We start from the raw sequence: 26,815 nt of genomic DNA, 5'->3' as shown, positions 1-26,815 counted from the left end.
AGCCTTGCAGTTCGAAAGCATGCAAATGCAAGTACATATTAGGTACCACTTTGGTGGGAAGGTAACAGCGTTCCATGCACCTCGGTGTTTGGTCGTGCCGGCCACATGACCGCGGAGACTGTCTGGACAAATGCTGGCTCCCTCGGCCAGGAAACGGAGATGAGCACTGCCCCCTAGAGTCAGTCATGACTGGACTTTAATGTCATGGGAAAGCCTTTACCTTTTTATGTGTGTGCATACATATGTGTGCTTATGTATACAATACACTCAAAATAATGAAATAGTCAATACTTGACCATAGGCCTAGGCACTGCTCATACATAATTTTATCCATATTTTTATTTATTATGCATATTGTGTGTTGTCAAAATAATTTATGGTCCCTATTTTAAAATAATTTACATTATTTATATTATTTCAGTGTATTTTTACGCAATAATGTTGCATTCTGCTATGGCATACAAAATAAATAAATAAATAAATAAATAAATAAATAAATAAATAAATCATCCTTGTTGCAGTCCAAAGTAAGATATAAACATGACTGTAAAAACTATGCAAAGCTGTCATTCAGTAAATTACAAAATAAAAATGGGAAGGGAAATAAACTTTTAAGACTCTGAATTGGAAAATAAATGTTTTTGGTCAGCTTCTTTAAGATGTACAAAGTACATCTGGAACTCATTGCAGTCTTCTAAATCCCATTTCAGTCTCATTCATCAAATTGCAATCTTGTTTTCCCCTGCTTTTCAAATGGAAATTCATGTGTATGTTTCCAAAGTGCATGTTTCCAAAGAGTATGCATCAGTTCTGTGCATTGTTAAATGTATGCATTCTTATCCCTTTGGTTAACACTGGGAATATGTGAAGAATCATTTTAGGGGTAGGAATCAGTTGGATTCCCTCACTCTGCTCCCTGGACTTCGGTTGTCCACTTTGGTGTGGCAATGAGTGTGAGGGCCCGCAGAGAACACTCAGCATCTTCGCCACACTCACCAAGAACTGAGCACCGTGTAAATGCTGTGCAAACAGCATTCCTCTTCCTCACCATGTGCATCAACCTTTGTCTGTGCTGCTGATCATGATGCAGAAGAAGGTTGCTGGTAGCCCAACCTTCATTCTGTGAGCATCCCCAGGCTTCCTCTGGGTTTGGCTCACTTTCCAAGACAGGGCTGAGCATGAAAGAAAGTCCACAAATGCTAGGACAGATTCTATGGAACTCTGATGCATCTCTAGTTAACACCTATTTGTGCCCATTTTCCAGATGTAAGCATTTTTCATGCACAGTCTTCAAATGCACAAATGTTGGCAAGCTTTTTTATTAGTGGGGTGGTTTGTGAATCACATCACAAAATCAGAATGTATGGATCACAGATTGTGTGTAAGTTGGCATTTGCATTAGGGGCATACATTGGATACATTCTGGTCAAAACTGCACTACCACAGATTTCTCATACGAATCTACTTTTTTCCCAGAAGATTAGGAAGATGTTTCAAGGTTCAATAAATCAGTTATCCAACTGCCTTCCACCTCTAACTCTAATTCTGTTGGCCAATTTATGATCTAATCCTATGTCAATCCCATATCCATTTTTTTTAACCTGGTGGTAAACTCTACTGAACTCATGATTACACTGACTTTCAATGACCAGCTAGTACTAGAAGATGGCCCAGTGTTTCCTTCTCTGTTTGCAACTCATGAGCTTTCTTGTGGCCGTTTCCAAATCTGCAGGGTTGATTCAATTTTAAAGATTATGTTAAGCACAGAAAAAACACCTTACCTGTGAAACATTCCTGAGAGTGGGTTTTGCATACCTGTGTGCCAAGAACAGACTAGTTGATGCTCACCCAGACATAAGTCCCTGGAATGCCACCATAGTACATGCAGGTGATATGATAAAGTTTACAGGAGATCTTCACACATATGGAATGCTTCATGGTGCATTTCATTTATGCATATGGCATTAAACTCTCAGGTGCGGTGGCTACAAGTACACTCGATGGCTTTGCCACTCCCTTTCCTACAAACCTTCTATGTGGCCTGCGTAACACATGCCCATTCTGAAAATTCTTCGTCTTTAGGCAACACCTGCATTAGCACTCTGCATATGCTAAAAACATAACATGGGAGCTGATTTCATCCCCATTCTCACCCAGTGGGCTTCCAAGCAATCTGTATGCCATGGGAATATGTTGCATGATACAGGTTACATTTAATATCAAGGGCAAGCTAAATTTGACTCATCTAGTACCATAGGGCTAACACAACCATTTATTGTAAAAATAATAATTAAAAATTGCTGTGGCATGAATGCATGTGGCCTGCATGCCAGGATTTGCCCAATCCTAGTGTTCAAGAAGGTTTCTTAGCATTTTTCATCTGTTATGGATATAACGGGTCCTCTTTGTAGGGGTCTCTCTCTTTCTCTCTCACTGTAGCCTGCACTTGAATCAGAAGACAAGTGTCTTCTGCAGGTATTGTGTGAAGCATTCTTTGTTGCCAACACTTTTTCTAGTATCAGCTTTATGCACTGCTATGCAACAGTTTTGGGGTTCTGCATGTCTGTGTGGTTATGATAATCATAACTTGACAAGCACCTCCTTTTGTATCTGGACCTTCAGGTCTCACATACATAGAATCCCACTTCCTGTAGAAGCTTCTGTTGTTGTAAAGCAGCTATACCTAGCACTGTGCTCCTTTCACTGACTTGCCACCACCCAAGAGGCTAGCTCTTATATTTTTTTCCATTTTTATTATTATTTTAATAACAGAAAAGTTTGAGGAAGAGAGAGAAAAAGTAAAATATTCAATAATTTAAAAATGTAGCAGAGATACCCCAAGGGATTATGTACAAATACTGCACAGAACATTAGGTACAAAAGATTTCACTTTAAGCCAGTAATCATTATCCTCTCTATTTAATCACATTCTTTTTAGAACTTAGTTAAAATTCATAGAAACTTACTAAAACAATAAAGCCTTGGTACAAATATCAGTCTCCAACAATTTCCTCCAAAATTCCATTCCCTTTACACTAATTAATTTCTTTGGTTGGTTATCTTTTAACACAGTTAGTTTTACCATTACTGCTTAGTCAACTAGCTTATTTTTCCAATCTTCAGTGACTGAATTTGCTTTTGTAGGCTAGCTGTTATCATTGACTATCAGCTGGAGATCCACCAACTTGGGCAGGTAATACTAGCACTTTGGCTTTCTAAGTAGATGACACTTGGAATCCAGCAATCCACCACCATTGTTCCTTTCTGCAGCTTAATCATGTAACACAATGTGAGTGCAACCTGTTTCAGAGATGATCTTCCATTATTCCCTGAAATAAAATGTCTCTTCTCAAACCCTTCTATTAAAGCTGGGCAGGCTACTCCACTGAAAACAAGACTGATCTCAATTGGAACTGCACATATAGACCTAGAGACTTTGCTAATGACTTGTATATCTGGAACATTCCCATGGAAGACTTGCTAAAATCAAAGCGTCTTTCAAATATGATGCTGCACAACTGTTTATTTGGGCTGGCATTTGGGTGGCTGGATTTAATGCATTTAATTTAGTCATACCTGCATTAATTATTAGTAGAAAGCTTTTTGCTTTCCTGTGATCCTTTAAGTGGATCTGCCAGATATTAAACATGCGGTTCTCTATATGCAAAACATGTATTATGCCATTGAGCTAGGTCAGCTCCCATAGTCATATAGAAGCCAGAAGATGAATAAATTAAGAGCTCTTTGTTAATTCATCTACAAACACACTTCTGTCAGCTTTATGAAATAATAATTTCCCCATGATTACACTGGTAATTTTAAGAGGAAAAGCTGAAGGCTGATATTTTAGCAGTGGGAAAGTTGAAATCTGAATTCAGTTGCACTATTAACAGATGGCCATAATGACTTTCTGTGGGTGATACTAAAATATTAAACAGTAAAGTATAAAATAATGAGAGTAAATGCAAATGTTGGAAGGACACAAACTTATGACTGAAAGACACTGCTTGGCCCACCTTAGAGGAAGGCAGAATGCCCTTTGTGACCTCAGAAAAGCTTCCAGGGTCATTGTGGAATACCAGTTTTGGAGGGCCCACCTCAAATGCGACAGTTCTTACCACACCATCTGAGGCCCTGGAGAAGAAAGGTTGCCTTTGAGGATGAAAATGGGGAGGTGTTCCTGGGGAAGGACTGGGAAGAGTGAGGTGCTCTCATCATCCTTGACAGTGACTCAGCTTGTTGGGCAAGGGAAGTTCAGAAGAAACCAAAGCTTCTCTGCTCCTCTTGCAATGGCCTGGATGTCGGTAATCTTCTGAGATCAGAATGTCCCAAACAGCCACAGAAGATTCCATGCCAGGTCACAGTACAGCTGCTCTGAACAATATTCTGCATCATTTGTAACCCAGGAAGAATAGCCATATTGTTGTTTTGTATCCTGTCACAAAAAGTTATGGTTTGTAATGTTAGGAGGAATTTAAAATAAAAGTTAATTCATAGGTATTGCAGTGGTGCATGGCTATAAGCCATAAACCTTTTGTTGTTGTTCTAATAAATCAGGGGTAACAGGCAATTGCAACTTTTCCTTTACCTCATAAACAGTGCTACTGAGGGGACTTCTGTGAAAACAAACATTGCATACCAAATCATTCCCTAAACCATAATCAGGTGGTTCTAGGAACATATGAGAATTTTGTTTTGGTTCATTTTTCACTCAAATTTGCCTTAGTCATATCCTCCAAGTGCAAACACAAGCATGAGCACCTTTTTCAGGGAAAAACTAAGGCATTTTCCAAAAACTTCAAGTCTGAAAAATAACCACTTTAAAAATTTGTCTTTCATGAAAAATACACTTTTTTGCACTTTAGACTATGGAGACTATGAACTGTGAACTTTAGACTATGAACTGTGTACTTCTCTATTACATGAAATAACCAAACAAATAAACAATCTAAAGCAGATCGCAATCTAACATGGGAATGAGAAAATCCAAGGTAGAGTTCAGAATCTTGGCAAATGTGGACATGTGTCCCCATCCCTGGTTAGTTCCAGATTTACTCAGAGCAGACCTATGGAAATCAATGGGAGCTAAGTTAATATTCCTGACACCAACTCATTGGAATTGTTCTTGGCATGGTGCTGCATTAATGGAACATGGTGACCAGGTGCACAATCACAGCAGAGCTGAAGCAAGACTTTATGTCTTGAGGGAATGATAATATTACTTTAATTTGCATGATTGTTGTAAGACAGAGACAATGCTCTAAGCACTTACAAAATTCTGTTTATACTCTGCATCTGACTTGCACAGACCTCTATGTCTGTGATCCTTGCCCACTCTACACACTTGTGAAATGTGCATGATTCAAGCAGTGTCCAACAGAAGATTTGTGGACCTTTTCCCAAATTTCTTCTTCAAACTGAAGCAGGACTCATTCAGCCTATGCGGAAAATTTCCACAAGTCAAACTGGAAATCAGGAACGAGACTAACATGAGCACATGTTCAGCAATTTCCAAATCTCTTCAGCAGAGGTACGCTCACACTTGTGCTTACCTTTGGAGCTTTGAATGGGGCATGTTCGCATGTTTTGCAAGCAGAAACCAAGTTCTTGTACATTCCTAATTAAAATTAAAAAGCAGTGTTTGGCTGCCACATGCTCTAATCCCAAGGGACTCCTATTGTTCTGCAGTGCAAAAATATTGTTGTTAGATGAGCTTCACAAACTAAAGGTCTGACTCATTAAAGCTGATATATGCAGTTCTGCCGTAACCATAGTTTTTGTGCCTTTGTAGCCTTGCAGCTTAACGCTCTTTCATTATATAGCTTGAAAGCCTTTCTTTCTAACCATCCATGGTAACAACAATGGCAGCCATAACAGTACTTGGAAAGAGAGAAAGTCTCTCAGAAGCAATTTCCCTTTTGTGAAAGACCTGCAGCTAGAGGGTTTGGGAAGTTCATGCAGCAGAATCTTTGATATCACAGCAATAAACCTTAAATTCTGGGAAAAAGTATGTTCTAGTGCAGATGCCTGCCATATAGGATAAAAAATACACTACAGATATTATAGCCACAGTCTCTTAAGTATAGTTGATTTTCTCCAAGGTGAGAGCATTGGAAAGTGGAATATATAAACGTACTTGTGGTGGCCATGGGGAAGATTGCATTTCAAGCAATATATGAAGTCGATGTTTGCCATACCGTATTACTACGAGCAACAAAATACAGCTCAAACGGCCAGGTATCCACAGCCAGAATAAAGAGATGTGACACAAACAAGTGATTATGAATGCAGGAGTGGTCATATCCTGGCTCAGCCATTGGTCTGTCTAGCGCAGGACTGCCAGGGCAAGCCAGCGCAGGCTTTCCTGAGCTTCAGCCCAGAGCTTTTCCAGTCCTATGTGAAGATAACAGGGATTATATGTGAGACCTTCTGGATGTGCTGCAGCAACTGTGTTATGAACACCTCACAGAATTACCTAGGATCACAGCTTATTCACTTTATCAGTCTTTCTTGATTTTTAATTTAATGCAGGGATCTGAAAGGCTTTCTTTTATTTATATTTTCTGGACTTTTGTAAAGCAGTTCTGTTGGCTTTAGAGAGGTAATGCTGAAAATGACTGGGCTGCTAATCCACTATGTCTTATGAACTGTGGTGAATTAGTGTACCGTGTGGACACGTAACCAGATTTTCAAAGAGACTAAAGTTTGGTATAATCCACCCTGACAGCCCATGGCGAGTTGCTGGGATGGTTTCACCCATATTGGGTTCTTGTGCCATTTTTGCTTATTTAATATATTGTTATATTTACATTCTGCCTTTTTTCCTTTCATGGAACTCAAGAAGGCTTACATAATTCTCCTCCTCTCAGTCTCATCCTCATAACAACAGTCCTGTGAGGTAGATTGGGCTGAGATTCTGCACCTGGTCCAAAGTCACCCAATTAGCTCCATGACCAAGAGGGGACTGGTATCCAGCTCACACTGAAACCCAGACAACAGGATCCAGTCTGGATTAAGCCCAGCAACTAGCAAGAGGCATGGAAAACTCTCCTTTCCACTCTTGTCAAGAGGGTACTCAGCAAACATCACTTGGGGTGGCTGTCAGAGGTTTTGCCCACTCCTTACTGCTGCCGCCAGCCATTTCAGGTGGCAAGAGCTGCAGGGAGTGAGCTCTTGCCACCTCTCTAAATACCCCTGATACCCCTGCCCACCACTTTGGGCTGGTAGCAGGGACAGCAAGGAAGAGCTGCTGCCGTCTGCTTGGTGAGCACTTCCAGCAGCCACTTGCATACTGCTCAAGCAGCACTTGACTGTCAGAAGCTTCCCTTGGAGCCTTCTGAGATGGAAACCCCTTTGGGGACAAATGGGCACATGTCTGCAGGATGGAGCAGAAGAGCTCAACTCATAACTCACCCAATGGGTCAACCGTAAGTCAACCCACTCAATCCTAGCCATACCATCCTGGGGCATCAACACAAGCCAAACAGGCTTTAACCAACCTCCCTGGTCTAGCCAGCAGTTCTCTCTCTGCTGGTTCTTATTAGCCAAGGGGCAAGGATCCAGAATAGGAGGTTGCACAAATCTGTCCAAGCACCTTGTCAAGATAAGCTGAAACTTATCCAATGAAACTAAACCAGACTGTGCTCTGAATACCTACCAAATTCAGTTGCTGTAAAGGCCAAGTCCTTGCAAATGCAAGACATTTTGTCCTGGAAGTGCCTAGCTGGAGCAAGTCCTCTAGGAGGAAAGGTTACAGCTTTTTTTAGGGTGAAAAAAAATGATAAATTAGGTGAAGATAAGATAGAAGTTTACAAATGCATGCATGTTATGCACAAAGTAGAGAAGGACACATGGTTTTCCTTTTCTCTTAATACTAGAATCTGGGGTCTGCTCAGGAAGTTATTGGTTGGGTAGTGATGGAGGAAAGATTGAAGGGAATTGTGGAATTCACTTCCACAAGATATAGCAATGGATACCAGTTGGACAGGTGTAAGAGGAAATTGAACAAGTGCATGTAGGCTAAGGCTATTAATGCTTACTAGTCCTGGTGGCCATATACCAGCATGCTTCTGGGCACCAGTTGCTGGGAACATGAGAAGGAGGCTGCTGTTGCACTCAGATCCCGTGGGTGGCTTTCTGTTGGCCACTGTGTAGAACCACATGCTGGACTGATGGATGCTTGGTCTGCTCCAGCATGGATCTTCTTTTGTTCTGATGTTCAAATGTTTGCCTGAAGCTGAAGTTAACCGGATTTTATCATCACGGTTGTGTAAACCAGCAGTTCTTGATATAGTGCACGCCGTTTGGAAATGCTCTTTCCAAACCGATTCCAAATGACAATTTTGCATATCCTGAAACAATTGTATCATCATGATGTGCATATCAGTATTTGTTGCACTATAGGCACAGCCCATTCAAAATGACAAAATCGCTGGGATAAACAGACATCTCTGCCCAGGCTGAATTTCTTATGAAGAAAAGGGTTTAGGAAAATCAGTAGGAAGCAGCTTTTTAATCGAATCTGCCATGGAATTGCCTTTTCCCTAAAGAAAATCTGCATGACCCATTTGTTTCTGACTAGTTGTGTTTCCATAAGTTTGCGGGATGTTCACAATTGCTCTCCACATGACCCTCTACACAAATAATTTTAAATGTAATAGAAAAGTCTGCAAACAGATTTCTGTACAACCTAAAGTGTCTGATCTTGCCTAATCTTGAAAGCTAAGCAGGATCGGGCATGGTTAGAATCTGAATGGGAGACTTGAGTCCAGCACTGAGCAGGGAGTTGGACCCAATGGCCCTCTAGGCCTTTTCCAAATGTATGATTCTATGATTCACCTGTTTCCTCAGAACCACACTATAAGCCATGCAACAACCGATCAGTAACTATCTTTTAGTCCAGTTGCTATTGTTTTTCATGAAAAATATTCTTCATTTATAAATGGGAATGAGTAGCTACATGCAAGAAATCCTTGGACTGCAAAGAGATCAAACCAGTAAATCTTAAAGGAAATCAACCCTGACTGCTCTCTAGAAGGCCTGGTACTGAAGATAAAACTCAAATACTTTGGCCACCTAATGAGAAGGAACAACTCACTGGAGAAGACCCTGATGCTAGGAACAAATGATGGCAAAAGGAGAAGGAGATGGCAGAGGATGAGGTGGCTAGATGGAGTCACTGGGGCAGGGGGTGAGCTTGGGTGGACTCTGAGGGATGATGGACGACAAGAGAGCCTGAAGGAATGTTGTCCATGGGGTCATGATGGGTCGGGCACGACTTTGTGACTAATAACAAAAAAAAAAAAAAGCTACATGCAAATATCAGAAGAAAATTATATAGTTATATAACTGGTTATATAATATCAGTTAATTGAGCATCATTGAACAATATGTGTTTCCTCTTACTTTCCTTCAGTTTGGCAAATCCCATCATGCATGCACAATAGTTGCATGATTAGATGATACATTGCTTAAGTTAACTTTCTCATTAAGGAGAGTTTATTAATCTTTTGCATTTTTTCACATGGTGCTCCACAGTGTGAGGTACGATAAGGAGTGAAAATGGTGCATGATCTATTAAGGGCAATATAATACCTTTTTTAAAAAAGCAGTTTTTATGTTGGCAGCTCATTTATTTGGGAATATGACTTCATTTCCTAGGCTGCATAGCTGCAAAACAGTGGACGAGAGAGAGAGAGTTATTTCTCTGCCTAAGAAATGTAATGACACTTCAAACCCTCAAGTCAGTGGATGCCAGACTTCTTTAGCATGTTGTAAATGGAGTGAAAACTAAGAGTGTGCGTGATATGCCACAAATAATTCTAAATGACTTGTGAACATCCATGTAATTTACCCCAGTGATTTGAGGGCTATAAGTCATAAGTTAAAGAATATTCTTTTTAAAGTACATGGTTCAGAAGTAAAAGGATAATGTGAAGTTGGGGACTGGGCTGGTAGAACTGAGTCTGTATAATGATTACAAACGGAACAGGAGTATATCCAAATGCAGACTTTGCTCCAGCAGCCAATGTAATAATTTAGTTTGTAAGAATTTAGATATGAAGCAGCAACTCCTTGTACGTGTGAGAAAATCAACACACCACATGTTCATGCCATCACAATTACACTCACTTAGGACTACACTTTGCTTATTTAGAACTATGCAACTTTTTAGCTAGGTGCCCTAGAATAACCATGGCACAGTGCACATATTTATCATGCCTCCAAGGCACGTATAATATGACATGTAAAACCAGAGGTAGAACTTCTCCATGGTGGCATTAGGTTCCATAATTCTCACCAGGAAACTACTCTGCCCTGGAACAGGCCTTGAAGGAGTGCAGCTGGTGTTGAGACACAGAGATACACTGTGGATGTTGCTGGGGTACTGCTCTCTCACATCCTCTCTGACAAAGTTCCCAGAGGTGGTCTCAAGTGTGGTGATAGAAAAGCCCAGGATGGTGTTCCTGAGTTCCAATTTGCATGCTGTTGCTGCCTCTGGAACTCCAGCTCAGAATTCCACGGCCTCTGTGAAATCCATAGAGCTGAGTCAGTTAGCCTTCTGCTCAATACATGAAGCAGGACACACCTCTAATTGATCTTTGCTCCAGGTCATGAGATGAGTAGTTTGAAAACTGAAGGATCCAAGTAACCCCATTGTCATGGTTAGATCCTAGTGAGGTTGGAATTCATGACATCACTTTCTTCTGGAATGCCCACCCAGGGAGACAGAGGGAATCCAATGGATTTCTGAACATGACTTAAGAAACCCAGTGAACAGAGCTGGTGATCCAGCTGGGCCCTAGTCTCACTGTGTAACAGTGAGATGTAGACAACCAAAGATTTGATGGCATCTGAGACCCTCTCTGGTGCTGTAGGCATTTCTCTGTATGGTGGGGAACAGGCTGGATATCAGCTAGCACACAAATGGTCTAAAACTTGAAGTGAAGACACCCAAACATGTTCTAGACAGCATAACCATGCTAATGTGTAGCAGAGTGCACAGCAAAAAAGTGTCACTCTGTTTCCTCCATTGCAACAGTAGCATCCAGTTGAGTTCTTCCAAGTTAACACTCTTCCCAGCAAATGGGGGTTTAAGCCCTCTCAAAAATCCACTGAGACATTTTTACATCACACTTTGAGGACAAAATCACTGGTATGGTTTTGTATATTGAGATATTTCCTAGATGTGGCATGCCCTTGAAGAAGTGCTTCAAGGGGAGAGCTTTTCCCCATGGAATAAGCCCCAGAGCAGCAACTAGGGAAAAGGAGTGCAGCTCAGAAACCATCTGGAATGATGAGAAGGAGTGGAAAGAAATAAGAGAGGAAGAAAAGAATCATGCAGTTGGAAGGGGCCTAGCAGGTTATCAGGTACAACTGCCTGCTCGGTGCAAGACTAAGATCTCCCATCCATTTTACATCCAGGCCTGAACTTGCTTAACTGCCAAGATTAGGCAGGATCAGACACTTCAGAAGTGGAGTACATAGCTTCTGGTCCATGAAATTCATGCTGTGATAGGCTTTCTCAGTTGTGGTCATGGTAGTCCTCTTATGACATGCACAGTAGGATGAAACACCCTGTAGGCTCAACCCTCTTTTTGTTCAGTGCTGCAACAGATGCAGATTTCTCCCTCTCAGCCCATCTACACACAGGCAGGACAATCATATGCACTCCAATGTTTTGCCCTTCCCATTCAGGAGTGAGCACCTGAGAAAGTACATCAAAGGAGGAAAGATTGGATTTCCATTCAAATATTTATTGGCAGTACATTGGGGAATATGGAAAGTGCAGGAGTTGGTTCACCAACTCATAGATGTAGGAGTTGGGTCACACAGACAAGTTATCACTTGCTGTTATGGTCAAGTGATGGACATGTGCCATTGACTTGAGTCCACAGGAACTTCTTGGGGATGTTACATGGATATTTGTGCTGCTAAGATGTTGACGAAAGTGATGCAGATGTGCATTTTTGCAGGCACTGAGCGAGGACCAGTTTGTATTCCTATGGTTTATATATGGATCCGACTCTGCCTTATGAACAATTCTGTACAAAGGGGAGGTGGCTAAGGGCAATGCATACTTTGGGTGACCATGACTGAACACACTATAAATATGGAGGCATACACTGCAGTCCTGTCAGATCAGCACATTTCATAAATAGTAAACCTCTTCGATCAATTTTGAAAGAAAAGGGACACTTAACTATCCAGCAGGCACTTATGTCATCAGCCTTTCAAGCTAGTATTTTACATCGTTGTTAAAAAGTGCTTTTGATATTGAAGATGATACAAAGCATGCAGCAAAAAGACTTTCTCTTTTTTGGGCTGAACTAGCAGTATTGAGAACCTCTGTTTTATTTATTCTGCTTTATTATCTTTTTAAATGGCTCTGTAATTTTCATGTAATGTCACTTCTTCAGTTGATACTGCAGTCAGATCTCATCTGCAAGTTCACAAAAGGAAAATCATGTATGACAGAGAAACAGTCCTGCCATGGGATAATTATTTCTCGACTGTAAAAATGGGGGAAACAGCTATGGAATTTGAGAGGGGCTATATTTCCTTGATAATCTTTCAGTTAGTTTGTTTTGCCTATTAGCCAACCAAAACTTGTCTAAGACAATTTAGATGAATTTCAGGGATCTTATTCCTTTACAATGCATGTGACCCTTTACCCTTGAGAGTTTCTTAAGTTGTTCCTTTTGCCTATTAGCCAGTCAAAAATTTCTTAAGATAATTTCAATGTGATTTGAAAAACAACCACCCACTCATTCCTTCAGAATGCTTGTGAAACTTCACCCAAATCCACCTCTAACAGAATTTCTAGTACAAACAAAGGTTCTTTGGAAATATCTGTAGAGGTAGGTGAGAATTTTGTTTAGTTCATTTTTATAAGAACTTACCATAACTCACAAATTTCTTCCAAAACAGAATTGAGAAAAAAGGAAATGTCTTCTTCTTCATACAAAGAGAAAGTAGACCAGTTGCTCTGTCCATTCTCAAGTAAGGCCTTTTTAGTGTTACCCCTTAGTTACCGGATGTACCAGTCTGCTGCTTTGCCTCCTGTTTTTGTTGCTCTTCTTACCAAAAAGCAACAGGGCTGGAAGCATGGATTTGTGAGGAATCTGATAAGAAATCCAGCTGCCTGGATTCTGGTTCACCAACTCTGTGATGGACTCAACTGTCTATGCTCTTAGTCAACAAAGTTCACACGCCTCCATCTTCAAGACGGGCCATGGTTTTTAAGGCACTGAGGAGATTTGTGCAAATGGCATGAAAGAAGCATGCTGATCAAGCATGATTGTGCACACTGGTCGACAATATACTAATCATGCTGGGTCCACATGCATTTTTCGAAAGTGCAAAATGGAGACAGGAATCTGGTTTCATGGCTAGCCTTGTGTTTATTGCTTATCTTATACCCACAGTGTTCTCTGTTTGTCTTTGAGGAGTTGCTCTGTGTGCAACTCTGCTGGTGACTTGGAGAGTTTGTGTTACGATCCCTAATCTAGAGTAACCCGGATGCAGATTTGTCTTTGGGTGTAATATACTGTGCCCCATTTGCAGCTAGCTCTAATTAGTGGCTCTTGGAGGCTGCAGAAGGGAGTATTAGAACTTACAAGTGCAGAGCCTGCCCATCCCTGCTATAGATAGACTGTGAAGACTATATTGTTCTGTCAAGCTCGTAATAGTTTCTCATATCATTTATTGATTTCATTGTAATGAATGTTCTGGCTCTGTTTTCATTTTATTGCCATGATGAATTAGCTGCATCACCCCACCCTCCCTCAGCTTGAAGGAAGACTACAGTCACAACATGGGTTTAGAACCAGTAGCAGCTTTTATTTAACTACAGATTTGCCCCAGGCTAGCTGCAAATCGGAGCAGGTACCCTGGGCTTTGGGAGAGAATGGAGGGCTTGCAGCTCCCACTGACAGCCAGAAAGGGGGAAAGAACACCCTGGTTTTCAGGAACAGAATGGATCTGCTGCCTGCTCGGCTCTTATTCTGGCCAGCATGCAAACTGGCCTGGGCAGCTGCTGTGAAGCCCCTAGATGTGTGGTGCAAATAGAGCCCAGAGAAAGCTGCCATTCCTAAACTCCTGCTATTTAGGTTATAAAGGGTATGAACTGCTTATAGGATGTTCTGGTATCCCAAGGGAATGACAAGGCCTTTATGGAACTGTTCTTCTTTGTCCTACTTGGCCATGAAGGGCATTTCCTCCAGTCCAGCCAGGGACCAGGAAGGAACAGATCCACTGCATTTAAAAAAACAAACTCTTATATAATGGCTTGAACATCCAGAGGGTGGATGGCCAATTCATAAACATGTGACAAATATGGGCGCGTACTTTTAGTTAAGCAGAATCTCTCCCCATAAAAGGTTCAGCCATTGTATGTCTCAGGGGTCTCCTTTTTCTAGATCCAGGTTGGTGCAGTGGGTACAGTGTTGGCCTGGGATTCAGGAGATCCAGGTGCACACTTGGCCATGAGGACTATTGGGTGACTTTGGTCCCATCACTGACCTGCAGTCCAATCTACCTCACAGGGTTATAGTGAGCATAAAATGTACCAGAGGAGGGGAGATGGATTATCTAAACTGCCCTGGGCTTCTAGGAGGAAAATATCAAAATTTCATCAGGTATAGCATTAAACAGTGTGAAAAAAGTAAAACTGATGTATTCATACATTTTGCTCCAGGCTATAGCTTGGCATATCATATATTTCATCAAATTTTTGTGATGTATGTTATTCAAGCTTGTTGAGATGTGCCTTCTGTCATTTTGGTGAAGTTCTCAGTAGTGATTCAAAAGTTATTAAGGTTTGTCTGCCCCATGAAATCCATTAGCAGCAACCGTTCACAAAGTTGTGTTGTGTGTGCTCAGGCTGGGCAATGGTACATGAGGCGTTAAAGCCAGTGCTTCACCGAGGATTAATCTCCCATTTTCTTCGCAAGGGGGAAGAACATTCCTTTCCATGTGTTCCCCTCTGTGGGAAGGGGGTCCTCTCTGCATGTTTCATTACACAACTCAAGGTGGCACAGTGATATATTGCTGAATTTAGATTTTACACAAGGCTTCCATAGGGAATACTGGTTTCATCCAGGAAAATTCTGCATTATCTAAAAAAGGATGGGAAAATGACTGGAAAATGAGAGAGAGGTCCTGGGAGGATGGCAATGACATTTAAAGGGCCGGTGGACTTCCATGAGTGAAGAATCACAAGGGCACAATAAATGCCTCAAGCAGAAAAGCCCTTTCATAGTGAAGCTACAGCGATGCCAGCGCGCCAGTGTTTTCAGATGCATTCCAGTGTTCCTGTCAGTATTTGGATAGCAGGGGAGGCATAGCAGGGAAAACTGTCCACTGAGATAAGAGTGAGGTAATTGTGAAGGCTAAAGAAAACCCTGCAAGTGATCAATAGATCACAGATGAAGAGGGAATGGAGAGGGAAAAGAAAAGGAAATAATGGAATCCTGGGCAAGCTTAATTCAAAGTACAGGCTTCTGAATGTACAGTGATGTATCTATGCGTTTGTGTACATCTACTCAGTTAACCACTTGTTAATATTTTGTTTTTTCATTTGTATTATTGTTTATTTCCCCCCCTTTAGAACAGTGTAGCAATACATTTCCTTTTAAAAACCAGGATAATTCAATATAATAATAAGCTACAGCTGATGCCTTAACAGATATGCCCCATGATCAGTGATGACATTGTGCTATATTTATTTATTTAAAATATTTCTTAGCCACCTTTCAGGACAGAAGAGCTCCCAAAGCAGCACATGGCAATAAATAAATAAATAAATAAATGCAGAAATCTGGTGTGACAAAAAGAATGAGAAAAGCACAAGAAAAATAGGAAAAATGTAATAGAGATGGCATTTAAAATGACAACAAAGACAGCAACAGAAACATGAAGCAAAGCAATCCCATTAGGAGAATGCGAAAGTGAACTAATATTTTTTCAAAGGCTTCTTAGCAGACTGCAGTGTCTGGATGGCAACTTATTCAAGGGGGCCCTGGAGAGAAGGCTGCGTCATATCCACCTAACTGCTCTCACAGCTGGTCCAATATGCTTGCTTTAAGGCCACAGATAGACATGGGTCAATTCACAGGTGGGTTCATCCAACACCAGTGGAGTTCCTTACATTAGTAAGGGCTTGCGTCAGACATGGTTAAGACTTTCTCAAAGAGATTGAAGACCACAAGATCAAGGTGAAAAATGAATCAAGCTATAATCATTTCCACTTCCATTTATAAAGTGCACAGAGCATTCATGGAGGCCAATCTGCCTGGTCTCCTAGCCATTTCTGCTTACTGATAAGAGAGACACAAGGTGGTGCATAGCTCAATTATCACCAGGATACAGAAAGTTATGAAGCACTTTTTCGGTATATGTTTAGGCAGAAAACTCCCAAGGCTGACCCTGTCATTAGAGTGAGATGGCTTCTTGATATTGTGATTATGATTATGGCTACAGTGAATTTATGCTTCACCTTCTTTCCTTTTGTGAAGAACTCAAGGGTTATATTGCTTTTAATTTATCCTCACAACAATAATACTAACTCTTTGTAGTGAGTTGGGCTGACAGCCTGTGACTAGTTCAAAAGCATGGCTCATGGCTGAGTGGGGACTAGAACCCAGGTCCCCCAGGTCTTTAGTCTACTCTAACCACTGTTCCACACTGACATGACAGATGCTGGGGGTGGGGGAGGGAGCTGGAAAGTTGTGTTGGGTGGACAAAGCTGTTCCTGCCACATGGTCAACCACAAGCTCCTTAATATAGTATCCCTTAAGCTAGATTTATGATGGATGATGCTGACCTTCTATCAGTGTGGAAGAAACATTGATTGCTAGTCCAGTTGTGGAAGTAAGGAAACCTTGAGCTCACTGTGGTTCTTCAAGTTCCACCTTGAAGCTCAATCCAATGTCCCTTCGATTAAAGAATGTTTCTTCAAAAGTATGCATTCACTCTATGCACTTTCTAACAAACACATTTTTAAATGCATCTTTGAATACATTTCACCCATTCCCTGCTGTGAATAGCATTGCTAGCTCAGGAATGTATAAGCTTCACCATTGATTACATATACTTTTGGGAGGTACAGAGTAAATTTTGGTCATAAACAAACAGAAAGACATTTATCATACATACCTATATGTGGAGAATAGTACCATATTTTTCTTTGGCTCAAGCAGCAAAATCTCTTGGGACAGCCCTGCTAATAATTTATGGTTATCCTAAGAGGGACACAAGTATCACATATTTGAATTTCTTCTATCAGTCCACCTAAAACATAAGAAGATCAATGCTGTATCAGACTGATCCATGTAGTCCAGCATTCTCTTCATGCTGCGGCCAACCAGCCCATCAGAAGACCCCACATGTCAGTTCAAAAGCACCTCATTGCCCATTTTTGCCAACAACCACTGCACATAGGCAGGCCACCTCTGATACTGGAGGCTGCACATAGCCATCATGACTAGTAGCCATGAGTGGCCTTTTTCACCATATAGCCTTATTTCCCACAGAGTTTATTCCTGTCAACTCCAACTGGTGGCAACCAATTTCTAAGGCATCAAGCAGAGTGCTTCCCTTTCCTTGCAAAATGAGTTTCTTTTAACCAGAAAATGTCTCAGACCGAATGAGGAACCTTCTGAATACACAGTGCTGTGCCCCTTCCTCCAAAGCTCCAGGGAAAGGGCCCCCTTGAGGAGCCCAAGGGAGTATCACAGCACAATACAGCTGAATGTGTTGTCATCCATATGGCAGTGCTTCACAGTAAACAGATTTATTGCATGCTGTTTTGTCCTTTTTGTCCTTTTATGCAGTACATGGCATGAGCTTAGAAGACAGGAGAGCTTCAGTTCATTCCCCCTGGTTAGCTTTACACTGACAGCTAATATACGACAGACAGCCAAATTTTAAAATAAAGCATACTTACCCATTGCCAAACAAGCCTTTTCTTACATTGAGCTAATCAAGTAAATGGAAAATTACCTCTTGCTTAGCAATTTACATAAAGATTCCTCTAAGAAATGAGATGCATCAATATAACAATATAGCAGCACAGGACTTTACATGAATAGCAATAATAATTGATGTGCTCAGATTAGATCAAGGAGCAATGCAATGTTTGGGAAACAGTTGTGCATCAATACAGTAATAAAATGTCATCATATTAAAAAACATCCATTTCAAAGGGATCCTGATTCAAATAGAATATAGCATGCTTTGTTTATAAAGCTTCTCCATTCTGGGCTTCTGTCTGAATGTTAAGATTTAGGAAATTCCAGACTGTCTCTCCCAGCAATGCAGAATGTATTACATAGACTGCAGTTCAATTCATTTGTTTTCATTTGGGTTTCACAAGATTGGGCTTTCTAGATGCTGTGATATCCCCAAGGGATCAAGGGTGACCAGAAAGACCGAGAGGGACCACACTTTTTGCCATGGTTTTTCAGACTTAAGCATACCTTACAGATGTAGTTTGCATGCACAATTATCATTCTCATAGCAACTCTAACCTCAGTAAATGATTTAGTGCTGCATGCAAACACAAACAGTATTAATCAAAGTGACAGATACACTTCCCTGACGTTCCTATTCCATTTTTAAAAGAAATGTCACTTCTGTGTGTGTGCGTGTGTCTGTATGAACATAATTTTAAAAGTCAGAGAGACGCATACACAAGTCTTACTTAAAGGGTAAGATAGATTGCTCTCTGCATTTAGAAACACTGGACATCACAGGATCCTCCTCTGTCTCTTGCCTTAGAATCACTGAATTGCACAGTTGGAAGGGGCTTAGCAGGCCATCAGGTCCAACCACCTGCTCAATGCAGGACTCAAGTCACCCATACAGGATTCAGCCCAGGCCATCCCTGCTTAGCTTCCTAGATGGGGCAGGATCAGGCACTTTGGGTTAGATATAGGACTTGCTTTCGGGCTTGAAAATGGAATATACATCCCCATGTTCTACACAACTCCCACCAAAATTCTGACACTTTTTGCACTATTTAGATTGTGAGATGCTATGCTGCATTAAGATTCCACAGAAAAGTAGACATGATTAGGTGGATTCACACAAGAAGAGCTCTTGAACCGGGGCTGAGCAAATGTGACCCTCCAGATATTTTGGCCTTCCATCTCTTTAAACCATATCCAACATTGATAATGGGAGACAGCTTCCCTCTCCCAGTTCTGCTAAACTGTTTAAATGTGACTGTGACACTGTAAAATATCTTCCTACTTTTGAGACATACTGTGGTAGGAAGTACCTTTGCCTTAACTTTCAGCTTATTTTCACTATGATAAATAGTAGCAAATTGGCATTGTCAACCCTGCCAATAGGACAGTATCTACTTTTGCACCTTAGGGCAGCAGACCATCTTAGGAGACAGGACAAGTGGATGACACACACAACTCTCTCGCCCTACACATTGTAACTTCCCTCCACCCTGCAGAATCTGTCATCAGAAATGGCCAGATAATGTCCTCAGGTCCAGGGACCAAATCCAGAAGCCCAACGAACCAAGAAGGCTGAAATATGAGGCTATTGGCAGAAAAGAGGCAAGCTAAAATAAGTGGTATTGTCCCCACCCCTTTTGCCTTGGCCCTGCCAACCACAAGAAGTTCTCCAAGATGGAATTGGCCCTCACGCTGGAAGAGATTCAACATTCCTGACTGATGCTAGTGTGAACTGTGAATGTGAACATTCTTGTCTTAGTCAGAGATATTACAATCCCTATTTTAAACAGTTGGGTAGCTTATGGTTTATCCCAGAGGAAATTCAATGAGAGGGTGTTGACCTTTGATGCTCTGGAGCCCAGAGCATCTAAGGGAGCAGCTTGTTCCCTATTGTCGTGAGGCTTGTGCTCCTTCCCAACGAAAGCAATCACTCCAGTTGATGCTACAGAAGTCTTTATTCTTCACTGTATTACAATTACAGTCACATAAGCTAGGAAGTTGTCCTCTCGTTCTAATTAAGTTCAACTTACACTGTGTTTTTGAATCCTTCTGGGCCATCCTTCTAGAGGTGGGGCGCTATGACCCCTTTCCCTGCAATGCTAAATCAATCTCGATTCTAACTGTCCCAATCTGCACGTGCATCTGCAAGAATGAGCATCCTCGACAGCTTCATGTATGCTATCTCCTAAATTCCCACATCCCGTATTGTCACTTGGTGTGATTGTTTCCTCATCAACACCCAAATTGGTCTCTGGATGCTCTTCTGTTTTGACACCTCCCTGAATTTCCTTATCTCCTGTATTTCCATTCCCAGTTGGGGAGTAAAGCTTGTTCTGCTGACACCAGAAATATATCTTCATCAACCCTCTGGTTCTCATGGGAAGTTTTCTCCTTTTGTGCACGCACCAAGGACTCTTCTGAGTCCAAGCACATGACACCTATGTTGCCTCCCCACACACACACACTTACACCAGAAAATTGTCAGTTTAGCTCCTTTTTTGGCACCCATTATCAGAGGTCCAGAACATGCCAACTAGATCTCCATGCTATGCCCAGGGCAGTCTGCTTAATCTGGGATTCTGTTTACTATGGCATTTGAGTTGCTGAAAGGTGATTGGATCTTCAGGGATCTGTCATTGTTTGAAATGATCATTGTGGATTGATTGCAGGTGTTATTTTTATGATACCATTTGTTGCAGCAAGAGCCCTGTGGACTGGAAATTTGGGAGGTGAAGTTTTACAAAAACCTGCATAACAAGCAGCTACTTGGGCTGGATTGCACATGGGGTATTTTGTTCTGTGATGTCTGATCAGTGTGCCCACAAACCTAGTAATAAGCTCCACTGAATTCAATTAGACTTACTTCCAGGTAGACATGTATAGGATTTCACTGTCAATTGACCTTCTGTTATTTCATTAGAGAAAGCATGCACAGGCATAAACACTAGAATAGCCCTGTTATATTTCAGATCACTGTCCATGCCTGCTTGTCCTGGGGCAAACAGGAGTAGGCTTCCTTATTCCCAGTCAGAAATGATTAATAGCTAAGGCCTAATAAGAAAGAAGAAGTGACCAGGGTAGGATGCAGTGTCCCCATTCCTGTTTCTCCTCCTCCTTTTTTTATTCTGAAAGGAAAATCAGAAATAGTAAGGCTTGAGAGTAGCAAGCACTTTATCCTTCCCACATGCAAAGAATGGGGGGAAGGGGGGAAGCTATGGAAAAGGTGGATTTGATGTGCAATGAAGACTTAAGAAGGTATTGGTCCTGGTGTATGAGCATATCTCATATCTTATATATTATCTCCTGCATCAGAGTGTCAGGATCAGGGCCTGACTGACCCTTTGCAGGTGCTTACAAGGAACAGCTGTGAAGAGCAATGATGCAGTGTAGCTGGTGGCCTGAGACCAGCATAAAAGGCCACCCTGCACTGTGGCCCATTTGCCACAGCAACACAAGCTGTCCTTGTGATTCCCTTCTGCTCTGCCTTGCCTGAATCAGGCCAGATGCCCTTATACCTGTGTCCTGATCCCAGCATTTCAACTGTAATTACCTGCTGGTCAGGCCCAGGATGTTACATGGGGGCATCAGTTTATGGGAAGGTCATCTGCTATTGCTGTAGGCATTATGGACCATTTGTAGGCTTCTAAAAGGCTGGATACTGTGGCAATGGAATGCTGGGCTAGAAAATTCTTTGGTCTGATCTAGCATCACTCTTATATTTTAAGAGCTGCACTTGTGAGGTTGCATTCCATACACACTTACCCCCAAGTAAGTCTCATTGAACTCCATGGGGATTACTTGAAGTAGGTGTACATAGATTACTCATAAGAAAATAAGAAAAGCCCTCCTGAATCTGACCAAAGGTCCATCTAGGTCAGCACTTTGTATACATGCTGGCAGTCCAGGTGCCCATAGGATCCCTCAACCGGGATGGGTGCAAGACTCTCCTGCCCAAGCTTCTTAGCAAATGCTCTATAAATCAGGAAGTGCTTGCACTGCAGAATTTTGTTGCAGGGGAGAATAAATGGGTACATGCTCATAGACTGGCCCTTTCTATGATATTCCCTAGCAGCACAGTCTAAATATAATATATACAGTCTAAATACAGTATAATACACTAAATTATACTGTATTTATAAAGATTGAATAAATAATATGATTTATGGAGAACACCCATGCCCACTTACCATCAACTTAACTCCACTGAACTCAGGGAGACTTTTTTCTGAGTGGGCATATATACTTTCTTCTGATAAGGCATACATAGGCTTGCATGGTTAACTTGTTTAAATATTTGATAAATAAAAATTCATTCCATGCAAATAAACCCACGAATATTTAAGAAATTGCCAGGCCACCCAGAGGTTTAACTCACTGACCAGAACACTGGCAAGGAATATTTGAAGCATTTGATTTTTCCTGATTTTAATCTGAATTAATCAGATAAAAGTGCAGATTGAAATGTAGTTGCAAAGTTTTAAATGTTTTGACCTAGCTCTCTTTCAAAAATAAATAAAATAAAATAATGTACATTTAGAAATGCATATTTAAATACAGTTGTGTTGTGCGGATAAAAAGTAATAATAAGCTGAAGCCAGTAGATGGCCTAGGGAAACACCTATGGAAAAGTCACTCAGACCAGAAATAAACTCATTTATAGATCCCTATAACTAATTTATTGATCAATTAGGTTTTTTCCTCAAATCCATCCCTGTAAATAACAGTAGAAACTTTGTTACAACTAAAAACTGAGTATTCCATGGAAGGATCTAAAGAAGACCAACCGTGGGACAAAGAGTTCCCCACAGGGTCTTCTACAGAAATAGTACGGGCCAACTTTTCTTACAAAGCAACATCTGGACGTTAACATTAAAAAGCTGGTTCTTTTCTCTCATCAAGTAAAATGTTTGATCTGTTACCAGAATCATAAAAGAATTCATGCTTAAAATAAATAAAATCCCAGAAGTTCTTCTTTGAAATTTCACCAAGAAGAAAAATGGACATTTATCAATATGATTATGAGCACTTGCTTGATAGCTATGACTGTTATGGGTAACTGGAAGATCCCACATTTTAAAAAGGGGGTGTGACTTTTCACATTTAGGGTCTTGCATGTTTCCACATAACTGTGATACATATTAACTGACAAATGGTTTTTATCCCTTCCTTTCACTTTCACCCCTTGTTAAAATAAATTTTGTGAGGAAGCTTCCCTCCACCCCAACCCACCTGTTTTTATTTCTTTTCTGTGATTTATTACCATATTGGTCTAGAAAGCTTATCTCTGCTGTTTTCTCTGCAACATCTCCTTAATATCTCTTTAAGCTGGCTTAATACTCTGTCTACCCAATACTCTCAGCAAACTGATTATCGATGATAGCTTTAATAAAAGCAGTATTGCTGCTGAAAAATAGTTGGATATTTTCAAGAACAATATTTTTATTGTGTTGAAGTGCTCCACACAAATTTCACTTTCTGAAGTTTCAAAGGAAATATTCTTCTTCATTTTTATATGTCTGTTCAGAGGTACTTTTTAAAGGAAAAATATACCATTAAAGATTGCAATTTAGTATGAAGGAATCCCTTGTTGGGGTAATTGCAAGAGGTGGCTGGCTAGGAGCCAGAGTCATCTTGCAGGAAGATGGGGAGCCAAGACCCCAGGGATCTTGGTTATTTTCTGATTTGGAGTAGGTAGGGAAACTTGGGGCTCTGGCAGTAGTTATGAAATTATAAAGTAGTTATAAAGGGGAGGGAAGTGGTCCATGTCTTTCTCTGCATTGCAGAGTGCATGGTGATGTCAAGATTTACCTGGAATCTGCCTCTCTTGTCCAGGTTGGACCTTTCCTGCACTTGGTCAACCCAAAGGAAGCAAGCCGAGCTGAGATCAAGTCTGCAAATACTCGGGGATGCTAGCAGGCCCCTTCTTCGCACCAAATCATTCTCCCACTAAGTACCCAATGTGTGTGTGTGAAAGCAGAACTCTGCCTGTGCAGCAGTCATGAGAGTGTGGGGGTGCATGCTATGTGTGCACCAACTGGCTTTGCTGATTACACCTGTGCAAGTGCTGGACTCATTTCTTGCTGGATGCCCACATGAATGCTCGGTATGAGTCAGGTTTAGGGCAGAAAGAAAATGGGCCAGAATCTGGGGAGCTGAGCCCCAAAAATCTGATGGATTCCTACCCTCTGATTCTTCAAGCATTCCTACTCCATAGTTTCATTGGAGGGCACAGGGCTACAGGGCAGGACCAGCCCTACTGGGCCTGAGCAAAACTGGACTAGGATTCCTCCAACTTCTCTCTTTCCCCTTAATTAAAAAAATGTACAGTTCTGTCTTTAAAAAGTCTGCAAACCAGCCCAAATTTTTTTGGTACTTCCCCAACTTTTAGCCTGGTTCTGGACCTGCTCCTTGTCATCACCCAGCCTATGCCCAAAGGGGTCAGTAACTTGGAACAATTCAGGGCCAAATCCAATCTCAAGTCAGTAAGTGGGTAAAAGTGCAACTGAGGAGGTAACAGAACAGGAAGAGGGCAGTTTAAGGCAGGAGTTGTCAAACAGGCAATGGCCAAAGGCACAGCCATACCAGCCAAGAAGAAGGGCTTCAAGTGAGACGCTTCAGGTGCAACCAAGAAGCAAAGCGAAGCAGGTATCCAAAGGTCAATGGCATAGAGATTCAGTCAGGGAGCAAAGTTAGAGGATTGAGGATATGGGGCAGTAGAAGCTGCGGTGAGGTGTTGTTCCATGCATGATGAAATATCTAAAGCTGTACCCTGCTGTACCTTCAGAGGCTTGCACAAGAAGTCCTGCTCATGTGGATAACCCTGTGTACAAGGAGCCAAGTCATCTTCAGGCAGAAGTCACTCCTTTATCTAGCCATGATCCTATCCCAAATCTTAAGGAACCAGAGTTTTCAAGGGTGAGGTGGTAGTTGGCAATCCCACTGCCTCAGAAGCTGATCTCTTGAGGAGCCATTTCTGAAGGCATCACTCCTGAACACTCAGGAGTGTCTTGGATAATGTCAGCGCCCTCTGTGCTGTTCCCTAGAAACATCCTGTTCATAAGGTTCATCCTTGTCTTCTGAAGAGGATTCGCCCAGGGAGGACATGGAAGGGAAGTAAGACAGCAGGGAGCTTATAATATTCTCCTCTGGATTCCACTGAAGAACAGCAATGCTATTTCCAGTAGGTTCATTTGTAAAAGTAGCTCTTTTTGGTAGTAAAAACATTTTCAAAATGGCATTTGTTTTTATTTTTATACAACCATTTAAAACCCAGCTTTTTCCCTTCAGAAACAATAGCTCAAAGTGGCTTACAAAATATTAAAACAGATATTGTATTTCATCCAGTTAAAGAACTAAATTGTCCATCCATGTGTTAAGGAAAGACTGAACTCTGCATTATACAGAATAATATTCTAATCTTGCATTTCTTGAAAGAAAACAAGATGCTGTTTGGATTCAAGAAGTGCCGTCATAAATGCTCAGCCACTGGGAAAGGAGTGTGTGTGTGTGCACACAGATTTCTGGGCAATCACACTGATTAGTTAAGAGGTACAATCCTAAATTTGAATTTAGTGTCTTAATCATGCTAAAGTCAGATATTCAAGGTGAGTATCTTTCACTAGTCTCCAAATCTCTGTTTTCAAATTAAGAATAATAAAAATAGATGACAAATTCTGATGACCCAAAAACTGATGACCTTGAATGTCAGACAATTTAGACAAACGACTAGTGTAAGCCTTGGGCAGAAATCTTGATCAAAAGTACTATGAGAATTGCAAAGGACAGGCCCTGTTAACTTGCCCATTGAACTTTTCTTGGAAGGTGTGGTTTTCATAGGATTCTCATTTAGGATCCACTCCCATATAGGTTTGGATGTGTTTAGAAAAGAGATCTATGAGATCCAATGTGACGTAGCTTGCCATGGGAGCTGCAAGTTTCTGGGACTTATAGGACCAGTTCTTGTTTAACATGCATAGGATTGTACCCTTAATTATTTTTATTTAAATAATAATCTAACAATAAATTGGTTGATTAATCAATTGTATATATATAAATTTGCATATCTACAAAAGGGTAATAGATGCTCCTTCCCTTCCCTTCCCTTCCCTTCCCTTCCCTTCCCTTCCCTTCCCTTCCCTTTTGAAGTATTATAGGGACTTACAGAGTTACAGTTACAGTTTAGAAAACAAAGCTATTGTTCATTGTTAGGAGAAAATAATATCTTTAATATTTTCTTTTTCATTATGTTAAAATTAAATACTCAATATTGGCAGTCCCTGACAGGAAGTATACAAAGCTCTTTCTCACAAATCAGAGTTGCTTTAACACTAAAAATAGAAAGTGTGGTTTTAAAAAATATGCTGTAGATATAATTATTGTCATCTTGGGTAATATGTAGAAGGATACACATTCTCTATAATAAAGCATATGTGTTGTATAATATAATAAGCCATGATGAGGGGTATAATTTAACTGTTGTGTGTGGTATTTCACTCATATCTTGATTTAATTTTGTACAGAAATGTGGTTTTCTAATGCTTGAAGAGTTTCAACAACAAGGACAACAACAAAATCCCCCTTGGCTATCATTTTGAAACCGGTCATTTGAAGGTTTGAACATTTTGGAGAGCATGAGGCTTGTCACTCAGAAAATCTACTGGCACTCAATTAACTCAGACCATGGACAATCTTAATTAGCAACAGCTTTGTCAACTTTGTACCCTGCCTTTACACCAACAAAATAGTACCCGAGGTAGCTTGCAATCACCATTTTAAAAAACCACTATTATTAAAGTAATACTAAAACAAATGCATTTAAAACCTTGTTATCACTCCCCACATAA

Source organism: Varanus komodoensis, unplaced genomic scaffold (genome assembly GCF_004798865.1).
Source record: "Varanus komodoensis strain SLA01 unplaced genomic scaffold, ASM479886v1 scaffold8, whole genome shotgun sequence".
Classification (NCBI taxonomy): Eukaryota; Metazoa; Chordata; class Lepidosauria; order Squamata; family Varanidae; genus Varanus; species Varanus komodoensis.
Note: the sequence above shows the minus strand (reverse complement) of the source record.